Consider the following 17,320-nt stretch of genomic DNA (forward strand, 5'->3'; position numbering starts at 1 on the left):
TGGCTTTAAGCCACCATGTCACAATAATGATTTCTTTCTTTTGTTTAGTTTAAAGTCCAGTCGTTCTATATGTACCACCTGCTTTAGGACATTAAAAATCTGCATTCTACACACTGTAACCGTACCACTGTTATGAAACCTATTTAAATGTAATTAATTTTATTAATTAGACACTTTAATTGTTCACAATGAGATGCAATGAACAAGTGCAGTGAGACATAGGTATATTCTTGCATGTAAGAGTTAGCGTCTTCCCATACGTGCAGCAGAAAAAGGAAGACACCCCGTCGCGGGGTTGTTAGAAATGTTACTTGAAAGTGTAACAACGAAATCTTTGTGAATTCAATACTTGACAGCTTGTGCATGCCATAACTTGAAATAAGGGGGTTTTAATGATCCGATCCAAGCCAAGCGTAACATTTGTAAAGATTCTGACAGAAAGTACGTTGGAGCTCAGAAACCTAAACTCCTTGCAAGCTTTAAACGGAGTGGAGGAATAGCTAATTAAGAGATTCCTATTTTTTAAATGTGACCAACCACAAAAATTTAAGGCTGTGACAGAGCCGAGACGCTGATGGAACAAGGACTTGATGGTTCGAAGGGAAGTCAGTTGTCGAAGTCAGTCACACACCGGCCCTCGTAGAAATCAGACGTAAAAGTCACACACCGGATCTCGAAGAAATCAGACGTAAAAGTTACACGCCAGAGCTTGTAGAAACAAGACATAAAAGTTACCGATTTTGCAGTTTGTGTTCATCTTGCTTCTTCGAGTTGTGGCCCGTTGAAGGCTCAGAGATAAGAGAACCTCAGCTGTACCGAACCAACGAACCTCACCTCTTTATAAATTAAATAACCTTGAGATAAAATTTAGAACAAGAAAGAGGTACCTAAAAGTGTGACCAACATGTGTGGGCGAGAGAAGATAATAACTGAGTTTAACAAAATGAGGCGGCAAACAACGGGGCGCAAAATGTAGGGGCTACAAAGTGGTTCGGTTATAACACAGAATGCATTTGTGTTTCATACGCTTCTCGTAATAAATTGTGAATGATCTTTGCTACAAAAACGTAAAGTGTTTCCTGTTAGGTACGAACTGATTCTTACATGTTATTCAAAAGAATTTCAGTATATAAAGAGTGAAATTATTCGGCACGTTTCAACGTTTTCTCGTTCAACACGGAATTCTTCAGAATAACTCTTCAAAATGAAATGGATTCAAATCCATCGACTAGCATGGAAGTTGAAAGGGAGACGAACACAGACGAACTCAGCTTACACTTAATACTAAAACGCACCCGATATTAAACAACGTGTTTCAAATCCGGCCGGGTCAAGTTCCGAAACATCACGGGGGCACTTTGGGTGATATACGCGAGGTATGACTATGACACCTTAGATCCTAACCATTTGCTTGCATGAGAGATTCTTATTCGTGATTATTAAGTTTATTTTTACTTGCATCGCAACAAGTGACCCGTGGACAGAATGTATCAAGCGTTCCAAAAATGGGCACTAACCTGTTGAAACATCTTCATGAACACTCGTAGACAGGGAAAATTTTGAAACTCCATTTCGGTAGCTTACGAAACGCAATATCCAGGTACACTTTTGGTACTTGTATCTGCATTATTTTTTCGTATACGTAGGCTGCTTAATTCGCAGTTTCATATTGTGTGCTTCACATATGTATTTCCAACGATGAAATCCACAGGCCTAAGTACATGTCTTTTTTATTAAAATTCTTCCGATCCGATGTTCGCCGATGAAATTTTGTCATCTTTTTCAGTACTACCGAACATTACGAGGCTCCTATCAAATAAGCAATGGCTAGTTTCTCCCATATCCATACTAATTCAGCGTCACTGCCGTCCCGCACAAAATTTAATGCTATATTAACTCTGACCTCAAGCTGCGGATGGAGGAGACAGCCTCCAGATATGGAAGGCAGCTGCGAATATACTGAATATGCAGTTGCGGACAGCCGACAAAGGGTGGTCTTCCAGTTTGGGGTTGGGCGTGGGGCTAACAATTTGCAGTAAAAATAAGTTTGTTACGGAATTTTACACAAGGCCCGGACTTTGACAGATTTTTTTTGGATAAATGACCTAAAAAGTAAATGGAAAATGGATAAAACAGATCTTAGAGAAACAGGATGGGATGACACGGACTGGATTGATCTGGCTTAGGATAGGGATAGGCTCTTGTGAACCCGGTAATAAACCTTCACGTTCCATAAAATGTTGGGACATTCTTGGGTGGCTGCACAACTGGCGACTCAGCTCTATGGAGTTAGTTGGTTGGTTAGATGTCAACTTCGAAACTGATGCTATTACTGCCTTTACTAGTACAACACTCAAAACAAAACGCACATAGAAAATGCCACCATCACTTAAAATATTATCAACTGTCACAATGAAGTTGGAAAAACCACAGACACTCCACAGTTTACTTCCTCGTACACACATAGGGGATAGAGTACTTGTAGAGCTTACATCTACACAAGGCAGTGGAAGGGCTATTTGCGGACCGGACAGGCTTTACAGACAACGCACAAGTTATTTTAATGGGATGTGGGGGAGGCCTTCCCTGTGAGAAAATGGAGCTCCAAAGAAATCCACTTTACACATACAAAACTAGAGCTAGTATAAAAGAAAACACACTTTCAACGTTTTATAGAAACCGAAGTATTCTTGATATAGCCAAAATACTGGCATGGTTTTTCAGTATATGTCTAAGTTTGTAGGACTAAGTTACAAATGTTCTATGTGTGAGCCTTTTGTCACACGGCAGATATCAATACGATAATCCAATTGGTTCCAAACCCACCGGAGCATGTCCTCGTCAAGATGCGTTGCTTTAGAGCGTTTAAACTTACAGGAAGTGGAGGAACAAAAACTCTGTCTTTGATATATCCCCACAAGAAAATATCAGTGGGACTAAGATCGAAATTCTTGGTGGTCATCTTATCAGTGCCATGCTCTGATCTGTTGAGCGGTATTCAGAACCAACTGGGTTATCGTGAGGTGTTACAAAAGTCACACATATAGAACATTTGTAACTTAGTCATACAAACTTAAAGATATATACTAAATTCCATATAAGTATTTTGACTATATCAACAGTACTTTGGTTGCTATAAAACGTTGAGTGTCTATTTCTTTTATACTAACCATGTATTTCGGGATTTACGTCAAACCAAGAACGCGTTCTTTCATTTCTGCTTCAGACATTAACTGAAATTAACAACTCACAGGACTAACAAAACTTACGTAATTAAATAAATTATATTTGCAACATTAACTAAATACGCTAGTTTCTGTGTTTCGATGAGACCTTGGTGGTGACGTGGGTCCCTCGGACAACATCCGACACGGCAAGACAGCCTGCACACCTCGGATGGAGTGAACAGTTTATTTTGTCAGGTGGCATCGCTTTTAACAGCAGCTTTTCATTAATTCCAAAGGTCAGCTGTCACAAGTTGTTAGATCCAGTCAGAGAGCGCACATGCGCCTGACATGCCAATACGACCAGCAACGGTACTCACTTGGAAATAAAAACAATGGACGTCAATGTACTTTCTAGACACACTGCACATAGTCCTCTTCGCATTTTGCATACCCAGTCGCAAGCAGCATCGAGCTGCTCTTTCAAAGCCACTTCCCTGTCTGAACGTTGTTGTATAGGTAGAACGACCCGAGGGAAGACGCACAGCCGTTGATTCAACAACAGTTGAACGAAAATATTGAACTGCAATGAATACGACGAAAACAGATGATCTAAGAGTTCCTTAAATTTTGAATATTCACGAAAATCATTAACTCGAGAGAGGCAATTGCATTTGTACAAGGCATGTAGTTGTGGCGAGAGAAATTTGAAATAAATTGAAGTTTTGTTGTCACTGTTGCATCAAGCCATTCGGGGAAGCACACTGCACAGACCTTCCCAGATTCATTCACTCACATGTCATGTGAATGAAATAATCACAGTTCAAGTTTTGTGGTCTTTATTAAAGTAGCGCCTATAACAATTTCAATAAGCGAAGCTAGTTAATACAATGACGTCACACGTATACTCACTGACCATTTATCAAGAAGAAACACATTCAAACCATAAATCCCTACAATTTTCTTTCACGAATTTTACTAATTAATAATATAAAATACCGAAGTTAATTATCCAACATTATAATAAGGTATGTGGTGAAACTCACTTCGCTTGAATTTTACATACCAAAATCGTGAAGATATTTTTTAATTTCTTGAATCGACGAAGATCCTAATGAAACGTAAGACATGATAAATTTTCTGCATTAGCCCATCCGCTTATATATACAACAGCTAATAAGTGTTAATTTCCATCCTGGTGGCTTAAATTTTAGAAACTGGTCATAACTGCACCTTCTTGACACAAACATTTTCACTGTGATGTCACAATATCAGGATACTTTGCTGGTCGGGCTCTAATGAATATGGTGAAACAGACAAGTGTGTTTGATAACAGTTTACTGTTCATATTCTCTCTTTTGGAAAGCTAATGAATGTAGGGTGTGAAGCCAAATCAGTAAGAACTGGTTCACATAAATTCTCTTCTTAGGGCGGCGCTCCGTCAGCAAAGGCATATCATTTCGACAATCACGGTATAAATTCCGTACATACAATGAATGCCGACCGAAGACTTTCATTTTCCTGAGTCGAGTAACCTTTTCTCTCCTGTTTCAACGACTGAAAATTTGTAGTTAGGCTTCGTTTTCTGGAAACAAAAGCGCTTGTAAACAACATGTTTAAGGCCGTAACTTTACTGGTATGTACGGCCTATTGTGTGTATAACGCAACTTCCGTCGAACTACTTTTTATTATCTGTGTTCAAACACTGAATTCAATTGCCTAACATGATACTGAATATTAATTTCGTAACGAGTACACAAAACGATACGGATTACAAACGCTTTCTTCAGCACTTGCTACATCTGTAAAGTGGAATAACACGAACGAGAGATTAAGGAATGAGCTGTCTGTAAAACAGGACGAAGGACTATGGACACAAACATGTTATGGTCTATCTATAGTCTATGGAACAATCAATAACACTGATTCACACTTTAACATCACACAGCTGTCGTTATGTGCATAAGATGTTAAATAAAACTGTTAAAATATTACAATATTAAAATATATATGCATTATTATAGTCCTACATGTTTCTGCCATCTTCAGGCAACACTTATGCGAGGAATCCTAGTGAACTGCACAATAATCGAATGTAACTCATTTTTTTAGGTTTTCCTCTTCATATCTTTTTATGTAGTGCGGCTGTTTCTGTATTTTGCTGGTGTGCTCTTGATTGTATGTTCCTAGTGTGCAAAGACTATGGACTACGAACATAAACATGTTTTGGATACATAAACAATCGTATCATGCGAATATCATCATCCTGCAGCCACGTTCTCAATTCCGGATATGTGTACTATATAGTTCCATAGAAAAAATGTAAACATAATCCAAAAACAACTGCAATATGCAGTCTGATCATTCATATGCATCACAATAGTTGAAGTCAGTAAGCAAACTGAGAATGTTTCTATCGTGCGGTTGCCACCATTTTAACCTTCAAGGGACATAAAAGTTCGCTGGGAAATGCCGATGTCTGGTTTGCAATCCGAAAACGAATGCATAAAAAAAATACGACCATTAACCAAAATAAATCGTTCATTCTACTATTCGTAAGACACGCGGTTACCGAAGAGAGGTACATAAAATCCATTGCACAAAATCATAATCACGAAAGAAACGTACGTGTTTGATATATATAACAATGTCAGAATGCCACAGAAACACTTTCAAAATTTCACCGAACTAACCTGTTTGCAAACACGTCATGTTTAACATCACAATAACATAGCTCTACATTTAAAGACAGCATTATGCATGTATAATGCTTGGTGCAACGATTTATTGATTTTCTTTCGTACCTGTAGGCATGGATTTAATTCTTCTGTTTACGGTTTTTATGAATGCAATACAGTGTAACCTGCTAGACATATGGATAAGCTACGAAAGTTACGGAGGAACCCGCTGCCTCCTTCTTCACAGCATCTAACCTGAAACGTTGGCATCCACCTACCAGACTACACTGTGTCACATCTCAGGAGATCGTAATCTTCATATTCACGGCCGTGAAAAACTCAAATGTCTAGGCACTCTCACATCATTTTTTTTTATTGCTGGTGGGGTGGGACTAAGTCCTTTGTACTGCGGCCACTTCTGGCCTATTGTACCAGCCCCAGATGATAGGTGATTGTGGAGCAATGGGTGGAATGAAGATTGGCAGGGGAAATCGAAGTACTCGGAGAAAACCTGCCCCAGCGCCACTTTGTCCACCACAAATCTCACTTGACCAGACACGGGATCGAACCCGGGCCGCCGCGGTGGGAAGCCAGCGACTAACCGCTTGAGCTATGGCGCAGCCTACTCTCACATCATACGGTATATACAAATGATGAGAATTACAGGTAAGTCTCGTCCCATAAAATTAGTTCACTGCACATAATCACCGGTATCTCAGTTTGTAGAAATCAACTCATCGACTTAATTAGCATTTGATACTAATACTACTCTGATTCTACGGTTATACTTCGATACATTTCAAACCAACTTTCAAAAATTACTGAAGAGCTGCGCAGTTTTCAAACACTAAACCCACAGTAAATGGAAATAAAGTTTACCTGCACTTGGCAACACTTCCATGATGCACAAAATTAATCTACGGTGAACGTGTAACAGCTTATTATTCCGTTTGATTTCTACAAAATATAACAACCCGACATCCACTTCCAATTATATCGATTTCAAAATACACCTAAAACGCCTTTCCTTCTGGCCAAGGTCTGTACGGTCTGTACGAAGCACTGCGGAACTGGGAACCGTTTTAGCCAAGCAGTACGCTCTAACGCGGCAGCCTACAACTGACTTCCCAACTTCCGAGTCCCCACTGAATGCGTGCTTGTTGCGTTTCATGTGGCTGGCTCAGCTCGGCCGCTAGCACTGTTGTCGGCCATGCCACATACACAATGGCAGCACTCCAACAAAATCATCAACATGACCTTCGGAATCACAGACTGCTAGGGATTATATACCATATATTTTGTAAGTCATGAGATAAAATTATATAAAGTGAGGGCTCCAAACGCAAATAAAGTAAGATGGATTAGTGTGACAACGTTAAAGGCGAAGAAAGCAGTCTTCTGCGAAGTGGCGCCGTGTAGATATTGTGTTAACCGACGTTTCGGAGGAACGTATCGCCTCCACCTTCGCCTCCTCGATCGCGGATTTTATTCTTTTTTCTTCTACCCTGAAATTGGAGGCGATACGTTCCTCCGAAACGTCGGTTAACACAATATCAACACGGCGCCACATCCCAGAAGACTGCTTTCTTCATGGTCACCGCCGTGAAAACCTCAAATCTTACAACATTAAAGGTGTTCATGTATTTCTTACGGTAATGGTGATTAACTGACAACTATGAATAGTAACGCTCATATTTCCACTTGATGAATCTGTATAATTGCTGGTCATTATTCAAAACAGCAGGATTATTCACTTCTACCCTGGAGTATTCAATGCGTTACAAATTAACAAGCCCTTAATAATTAGTGGAAATATTTTCTGCCCAAAACGCTTCCTTCCGAAGTGAGACGGGAAGTCTCATGGAGGTAGGCAAAGGCCCAAAATGGGGCTGTAGCGCCGAAGAAGGTAAAAAAAAAAGCTTCCTTACAAAAAAAAAATATATATATCAAATGCACGTGGAGGTCCTGTCCTCTGTCCCTCGTTTCTTACTGCCTCACGCAGTATATGGTAAAGTATTGTGACGGTGAAAAACTTCGATCATGAGAACTTGCCGGATTTACACGTTTTCTGTCGCCATGAATAGGAATATGTGATGTTTAGAATGCCGCATGTCCGTCCGTCCATCCATCCATCCGTCCGTCTTCTATGTCTGTACGTATGGATGCATGAGTGGATGCGTGCCTCGCTGGCGCCTGAACGGTTGGACGGACCTTATTCATATTCGGCATTCAAAAGTTTATCCACCTTAGGCCGGTGCCCGGTGAACCTGGGTATCCAAACTCCAAAAACTGATGCCCTTTAGACGGGCTCCGAAACAGAAAACGGCTGCGACTTTCGGTATTTTATGGAGGCCATCTTGATAAATAAAACTACATAAGTGGCATCACAGAAAAATTACGGTATGCGCACTAGGGGTGCAAGCGCAAAATGCCAACTTGCTGTAAACCGGCTTCAACGGTCAGGCAGATTTAATGGTAGTTCGGTATCCAGTACCCAACAATGGTCTACCGAGCAACAATCGAGTTCCTTTCCCAGGTAACGCAGTCAAGGTCACTCGTATATGAGAAGGTATGCATGCATGGCTTTTCACCAGTTTTTGGATAGTCGAGAAACTTTAATGAAATAAGATACAGATGATAATATGAAGTCTGATAAAACAAGGTATGGACTATTTCGGACAACTGAGGTTCATTATTTTCTGAGAATAATACATGTACTTTAGAACAGAGTCCAGCGATGAATTATGGTATTACTAACGTTTCTGATGGATTAGTTCACGATACTCTCAGAAACTAAACTTAAAGCGCCGTACAGCAAGATGACAGAAGAATGATGAATTGCAATTGGTTTGGAAGGAAGAGGTCGTGTCAATACCGACGTAATATCTCGGCATTTGCTTGAAGAAACTGTATAAAACCATAAAAAACTGTCAGGGTAGCCAGTGACCCGATCGAGATTCGAATCGGGCACCTACCAAACATGAGTTTGGAGAGTTACCGTTAGGCCAGACCGTTCGGTTGTAACTAATGCTGATGAACTTCGATGTAATAAATAGTGACATAAAAATCAATACTGAACCCAAACAAATGTTCTATTTTGAACTACAGACTCAATCATATTAACTGGTAATGGTGATGACCTAATAAAATACTTCCGGACGGAAGAAAAGACACAGAAACATCCCAAATTAACAGGGTGTATGTACCTCGTCATGAAATTACTAACGATTACGTTATGATTCAGAGTACGAAAGTCTACGGCTGACTAATGATAATTTTCTTCAGCTCTTCCAGATTAATCCCGGCCAGGAAATACGAACATTTGATCCACATCTCACCACATGACCAATCATGATCATCTGTGGTATCCGCAAGTCTTGAAAATGTGGGACTAAAACTATCTAAATAAAACAAACGCTTTCTCGTTGCAGGCCTTCACTACTCTATGATGCGTCTTCATGAAACGTGACTGGACTGTTACGAGTATTAAGAGTTCCTAATTTAAAAATCATCTCAGATGGCACAAGATGTGTACTGACTCTCACAAGGCTCGATAACTGAGTACTTAGACCAGTGCAACGTCGAACAGTACCCCTTATCAGAAGTATATGTTGTACCCGTCCCTCCTTTCTTTTCGCCTGCGGCTCCGTCAGAATGGTCGTGCAGGGAGTGGCAGTCGATGGCGATCGGCCCCTCTGCTCTGCTCCGATGACCATTTTGACTCAGCCCGACCTGGTGTTGCAGCTGCTGAAGTTGCTAGGTCGTAGCTGGTTTAGACTTGACCCGCCTCCACCGCTTCTGGCTCCACAGCTTCTTCCTTCAGTTGTGGTGATTAGTGGTTGGATTTCAAGACTGGATCCGATAACATGGGCGCCAGCAAACAGCTAGAGGCCGTTTACGATTCGATAGTAAGTGGTGAAGGGGTGGGCATGTGGAAACTGACGGTGGGTTTGACTAGCTAGATGGTGATGAGCCTCTCTTCAGGTCGAATACGGGTCAGGCTTGGAAAAGTGAGGGTGAAACACCTCTGACCAACACAATGCACTTTACACCACAACACTTTATTTCTGTTCCTGCGATTAACATGATATAACTTTCATCACTGCCATCAGACTTGATACTCTGGACTTAGGCACTTTGTGAAATAGCTATTGGTGACGTGACTGACTGCACTCTTAGCGGGTATGGTTGGAGCTGCGAAGTATAGCTTCTTACTTCCTAACGACACTTGGCTGCTTAAATTCTTACAACCTGATTTAGTTTCGGCTGACAATCCGCGGGTGTTACACTTCCACTAAAGTGGACTTGATCAGCTCGCCAAATTCCTTGTTGCCGCGCTCTTGTTGATTAAGCTAAGTCTCGCTGGCTCTGCCTGCGATTATGAGTCGTTATGAGAGCAAAAATTTTGGACTTAGGATAATTCTCAGAATTATCTTTTTGCGTGAGTGATGCGGGGTTTGCCTCCACTAATTTCAAAAGTTGCTAGACGACTAAACTCTTGGACTGACCTCTCTGCTGAGCCAGAGGCCCTAACTGATTTGTATCTGCCTATTCTCCTTTCCTCCTAATTTCTCTGATAGGCCGATTCAAATAAGAGGAGTTGGCTTAATTTTGGTACCGGCCAATGACAGGCTATTTTTAAGGAAATTTCGCCCTAAAAGACAAAACGGCGAAAGTGATAGCGATGCAACATACGAGGGGTCGCGAATGATCTCTTGGCACTCCTATCTTTGACGTACGGCTGGTAGAAACTGTCACCTCTCGAATTCTCAAAGTGTTTTGTCGTTGTAGTTCCACTTCTACATTGCTAAAGAATCTCAGTGGGGTTTCTTGAAGTATCACTTTCTGCCCTTTTTGGAAAATAATATCAGATGCTCGGACGTAAGGACCAGCAGACGTCCTTGTCCGCGCAAGCTTGGTCTATCTGCTCATCGCATATTCATTGTTCTTACAAGATGTCTTAATTAAACATTTGTTTTTTCGTAATTTCTTATTATTAAACACAATTAGCTACTGCAAAAAATGGAGGGGGGAAGGATTTCGATGGTGCGGTTACAATGTGACGGGTTTACGCACGATATTTCGGGACTAAGAGCCAACACAGCAGAAACATGAAGCACAGGATTATGTTAAGGTATTCTGGGGATATTCTGATATTAAGATATTCTGCAGCGGACACTAAAAAGTGATATGCCTACAGGTTAGAAATCAATGGTCATTCAATAACACTTCTAAACATCAGTAAATACATCCGTCACACAGCGAACCGGCCCACATGGACAGACGTCCTCCCCTGACAGTCACGTAAATGAATGCTGCAGTTGTCAACGGGACTGTCCATGCATTGTCACATCGACAGTATTTCTGTTGGATAGTCTTACTCTCGAATAAATCACATATGACCACATGCTTTGATTTACATCTGAACAAGATATATTTGTATGTTTCCACACATTCAATGTTACAGAACGCCGGAACGCCACGTGTGAAGAGCTATCAGTAAACATGATTGTTATAGACAACTTGTCGGACTGCTGGTAGCATTACATGGGCGAGGAACTTTATCCCGCACAATAAACAGAGAGCATATGGAGAACCCGGGTACTCAGATAAATACTTGGACCTGTGACGCAGGAAGTAACTGGCTTCCGAAAACTGCGTAATGAAGAACTTCATAATTTATAGGGTCAACCCGTCACCAAATATTATTTCAGTGAGGCAGCCTGTAGCTGCCGATCACAGCGGCCGCGCGGTCGCACGCTCGAACACTGGGATCGTGGGTTCGAATCTCGCACGAGGCATGGATGTCTGTGTGTAGGTAGCGGCCTTGCGACGGGCTGATCTCCCGTCCAAAGAGTCGTACCAATTGTGTATGGAATAAGAAACTGAAACAGCGGCCAAGGTTCACAGGGGCTGTAGAGCCACAGATATATAGATACCACGTAAATAGCATGTAGTTCATTTGGGCCATCACATCATGGTTGATAAGACGAGCAGACAGAACGCCCGAAAGGGATGACAAATAGGCCAACATAAAAATATTAAACTGAAAACATGACGGGGATATCCGATTTGCGAATTACAGAAGGGAAGATACACACAAAGAGTGAAGATGTGGAACGGACTGAACTGGTTCAGAATAGGGTTCAGTGGAGGGCTCTTGTGAACATGGGAATGGGCTTACGGGTTCCATGAATTTTCTGTCCAGCTAGACAAATCAGCTCTTAAAAAAAGGGATTCTACTTCGTGGAGGGTGGTAGTTTGTTGCTGTCGCAGCATATGTCGGGAATGGCCGTGCTTGTAACTCGTGAGCTAAGAGTGATGGATGGTTCTTATCCGATAGGGAGGCAATGCTGATGCGATTTGGCACCCTGAAATGAATTTAAACAATGTCGGACGATTATGTGTGTCAAGAAGGTTCACTTCTTACTCATGGGTGCATTAATTTATGTGGTACTTTTGCAACCATGAACGCAAAGATCTATGGAACTCTCCGATGTTAGCCGTTTCTTTCTCCGCATCGAAACAAAGTCGACCCACTCTACGAACCAGGGTACACCATACTTTGTGTAAGCAACCTTGCGGAAAAAAGTTCTGTGTGAGCACGTCTGAATATCCCACCCATGTGTGTTGAAAACGAAACGTAGTAACTTTCTATTGGTGATGCATAGGCCTGTTTTCGTCACTGACTGACAATGATGCGCCCTTATTCCCAAAGTAGATGGAGTGCACCCGATCTCCCCCTCTGTCAAACCTATATATGCAACAGCCCCCAGTCCCTGACGCGCCTCAAACGCTGGACGAGACAAGACACAAGGCTAGAAAAACACAAGACTGACGCAATTTTTTCGGAAATTCCACAAATATATGTTGCTGCACGTAGATATAAGTGGAAGTATAGCAGTGTGTTACTGAACTATCACTCACGCTGCGTAGACTTCCTTGTTACCTTCAAATCTCGTCAGGAAAAATAAAAAATAAAATAAAGATAAACTTGACTATGATAGAATCACTGAAATGAATTTCGCCCACACAGTTACATATGACCAGCGCATGATTCAATTAAATACAGTATCAAATCAATAAATCTAAGTCAAGAATTAACGGGTACAGATATATGAAATTGTATTTACTTCTGCATTCGTTTACCTTTGAGGCAGGAACTTCTAGCCAAGCTAACTGTTGAGAGGAGATTGCTTATAGGTCCACTTTTATTTCATGCCGCCTCTTCCTGCTAAACACTCGTAAATAAATGATCATGCATACGAACCGAAGGTGACAATGGAGAAAGTCTGGAAGTGCGAAAGTATGTCAGATATGGTACAAACCAACACTACCAACGTTAATACGAACATACCGGAATAAGATTTGAGGCTTTCACGGCGGTGACTATGAAGAAAACAGTCTTCTGGGATTTGGTACCGTGTATATGTGGTGTTAACCGACGGTTCGGAGGAACGTATCGCCTCCATCTTCAGGGTAGAAGGAAAACTATAAGAAATCCGCGTGAGAACCGATAAAAGCAGTCTGCTTTCCAAGTCGTGGCACAAACTTCGCCGCAATCCTCCTCATGTTCAGTTCCTCTGACAAAATTCGTTGACATGTATCATTACTTAGTCCCAAGGTGTTACAGAGGTCTTGGATGGTCAGTCTACGATCTTGCAGAATCAGATCCCTAACTTAGCGACATTTTCTGGTGTGGTGTCAGTTGACGGCTGTCCCGAACGATCGTCATCATCAGTCGATGTTCGGCCATTTCTGAAACGCTTATACCAGTCGTAAGTTTGTGTCTGCACTAAACTGTTGTCACCAAAAGTTTGCTTCAACATTTGGTGCGTTTCTGCAGCGGATTTCCCAAGTTTAAAAATAAAACTTCATATAGACGCGCTGCTCTCTCAGGTCAGCCATCGCAAAACCGCAAACTCACGGAAACACAACAATGGAAATACGTTCACCAACTATAAACCCAACCACTCAACGCCACGCCGATTTCCATTCTGATTCAAGAAGGGTGTGCGGGAATACACCTAGCGGTATTTCGATGTACTCATAACCATTCGCGCGCAAAATTAAAATTTCGGGAACTTTTTGATAGCACCACGTATTCAGCCTAGAAGAGAAAATTCGGGAAATATTTTAACCTTCACAGATACCTCCATGAGAACCTCAAATCTCACACTTCTTTTGATACTTTTCTATGCCTAGTCAAGATTCATGACCACAGTCACACGTCACAGTTGAAGAAGTGATGTTAAATAACAATTTTAATTGGTTTACTTAATGACGATGTTAATATCGAGGTTACTCCATTGTTGCGTGTTACAGAGCCGTTACATAGCAATGGTCGTTTCTCTGGCTCCACAGTTCTTGTTTTGAGAAAATATGCCACGACATTGTATGCAATTCTATCCCCTTCTATGAGTGCTAAGTTCCCAACTATATCATCCACACTGTTTGCATCTGATGAAGAGAAACTATAAAGCTCATTACATTCAATTTTACCCAGCCTCAAATACTATCCCCCCCTTTTATCTATCTCTCCCCCTTAAGCTTAAATGCACTCTTTGGTAGCCGGATCCCAAACACACTAACTTTAGTCTAAGCACCAAGTTTCACAGCTGTATGTAAGGTCTGAAGCTTTCTCAGGGGCTAAAGTTAATAAAATCCCCTCCGGCTATCAGCCATGTCACTTTCTTAAAAATTACAGACATTTCAGGCGACATCTCTGTCGATATTTCGGTTTTCTTGAATTCAATGTCGTGCTCTGTTTCCGATCTATCTTCTGCCACCGCCGAAGGGATACATGGGGCTAATACGTCTTGGACAGCCAGAGAAATCAGCGGTGGCAGAATAAAGATTTGAAATGGAGTACATCTACTTCAGCAATACCCCCTTATTGGATAAAGTACCGGGTTACATTGATCGCTTAATAAAGGAGGTTACTGAAATCAGGCTCCACTCCAGAAGCTTCAACAGGGACGAGGGTACCTGGTAGCAGGTGACTAATATGATAAAGCAACATCGAGACAAGCCACTATGGTGACAGGACCAAGACAAGCGAACACACGAATACGCCCGCTAGCGCCCCACTGGCATGCGCTCAGTTTCGGTCACGGGTTAGTATATCCGCCCTCTCTTCAGAGAGGACGCTCGAAGACGACTATGACTTCAGCAGACGTACTTGATACTAAAAGTATAACCATGGGAACAAAGAAAGGCCTCGGTGCCAACACGAAAGGTCAATTGTAAAGGGATTTTAACTTGGACTTAGGTCACTGTGGTCCCGATGCAAGGGCCAAGAAGTCCCACCCCTTATACATTCATTATATAGGTCACAGCAGGCCCTGATGATGGGGACAGAGATGGTCCCTGAAACGTAAGGTAATTTTTAACCCAACGGTTGATACTCCAGGAAGATTTTACAACTTCCTAACTACACAAAAGAACAGGTAAATTTTAGTTCTGTTTAATCTTTACTTTTCTATACGGCAAACGGGAAAATAAAAGATTTCCTCTTCAAACTGCTCTTAATTTCCCCATTAGTAAAAATACAACTGGGGTCTGTTGCTATAATTCCCAAACATATAACCACTGCTACATTTCTGAAGGACCTCACAGATATTATGATTCAGTCATCTTGTATTCTGGCGATTATAAATGAAGACAAAGGATTATGTCTCAATTTCCTATACGTTTACATGTACACAAACTCCCCCTACCCGAGAAACTCGCATACTTTTTACATTTTTCTCCGTGGTACAGGGTGGGGCGCAGAAACTTTCTTTTTTTGAAGGCGAATAAAAGAAAAATTATTGCTGATAGACAACATTTTTGTTTAGTTAATGAAAGAACAGTTTTAAATCATGTAGTTTTAAACAAAATATCTTGAAGGTGGTGGCCACCGTTCTCTACGCACTGATGCAACCGTTTTCTGAAGTTCCCCTCTGCACGTTCCAACATGTGCACCGGAATTTGGGCTACTTCCTGCCGAATAACACTCTTCAGCTGAATCAGGTTTGTGGAGCGATGTTTAAAAACATCTGCCTTGAGGTATCCCCATAAAGAAATCACACAGTGTTAGATCAGGTGAGTACGCTGCCCTCGGGATGTCACCTCGAAGCGATATGAGCCGTCCGGGGAACTTTGCCCTCAAAACTGTCATCGAAGGTCGGGCTGTGTGGACAGTGGCACCATCCTGTTTGAACCAGACATTTCCTAGATGCAGTTCTTCAAGAGCTAGTTCGAAAAAGTTTTTTATCATGTCCACATACCGCTGTGAATTGACAGTAACTGCATGATTGTCTTCTTCAAAAAAATAAGGGCCAATAACTCTAACTGTTGACAACGCACACCATACTGTCACCTTATCACTGTGAAGTGGCTTCCCATGGAGCTCTCTGGGATTGTTACCACTCCAATAGTGCATATTCTGCTTGTTGACATATCCGGATAAGTGAAAGTGTGCCTCATCACTAAAAAAAACAAGTGCGTCAGGGGGTAAAGTTTCTATTTAACGTTTCGCAAGCCGTTATTCGGTTCTGGAAATCACGTGGTGACAATTCTTGCACAACAACCACCTTACAGGGATGGAAATGAAGATGTTCGTGAAGAATTCGGCGCATTGAACGATTGGATATGTCTAGGGAGACGGCATGTTTGCGAGCGGAGCGTCTTGGAGATCTCAAAACGGACTGTCGAACTGCCTCCACATTTTCTGGCGTCGTAATGGCCCGTTGTCGTCCTGATGATTTTTTCACCACACTCCCGGTTGTCCTAAAGTTCTCTACCCACAAAACAATCGATTACCGGTCGGGAACCGGACGTCTGGGCTTAATTCCGAAGTGAGTACGGAACGCACGCTGCACCGCCACTTAGGAAGGGTTGTTCGAAAAATAGGCTTCGACAGCAAACGCACGCTGCTCACTCGTCCACCTCATGTTTCCTACTGAGTGGTATTAGACAGAGACTTCCGCGACTGCTGCGTTCGCCGAGCCTATCCCCACTTGTCTGCGACCTCCGCTCCCTTCACAATGCGTCTTCACAAAAAGGAAGTTTCTGCGCCCCATCCTGTATTTATAAATACCATTAGCACAGAGAAGAAACAAGTACGTCCAAATGCACTCCTTTTCTCCTGATTTTCTTAACATTCCTAATGGCGTATTCTAGAGAAAAACTGAAAAACAACGGTAAATTTGTTTCAGTTTATTCTGAGCAGAAAATGTTTCAGACAAATGTTTACCGTACGAGCTATACACTTCCTTGAAACCTTCATTAGTATTACTAGTTTCATGGGCACACCAAATTCTCGTCTATTTACTGACAGCCCTTCATTAACGTCTGCAACCACGAGATAGTGATCAGTAGCCTATCACAGTCAGCAACTCCAAATGATGGGCAATCAATTACATTTGAATGTAGTCTTTCGCCTATTAAGACGTGATCAGTCTGCTTGTGGGCCTTTCCACCAGCAGAAGTACA

General features: G+C 41.8%; 1 protein-coding gene across 4 annotated transcripts in view; it reads right to left on the reverse strand.

The window, feature by feature from the left end:
* The window catches only part of LOC111871282 (protein kinase C and casein kinase substrate in neurons protein 1), a 157,392-nt gene that overhangs the window by 63,971 nt on the left and 76,101 nt on the right, over positions 1-17,320 (reverse strand). Inside the window, exon 1 of one of the 4 annotated variants that reach the window (XM_023864270.2) lies at positions 6,722-7,014. The exons of the other annotated variants lie outside the window; for them this stretch is intronic. The gene's annotated coding sequence lies outside the window, so the exon portion shown is untranslated. Of the gene's footprint in view, positions 1-6,721; positions 7,015-17,320 lie in introns of those variants that run through there. 4 annotated transcript variants of the gene reach the window in all.

Source organism: Cryptotermes secundus, unplaced genomic scaffold (genome assembly GCF_002891405.2).
Source record: "Cryptotermes secundus unplaced genomic scaffold, Csec_1.0 scaffold825, whole genome shotgun sequence".
Lineage (NCBI taxonomy): Eukaryota > Metazoa > Arthropoda > Insecta > Blattodea > Kalotermitidae > Cryptotermes > Cryptotermes secundus.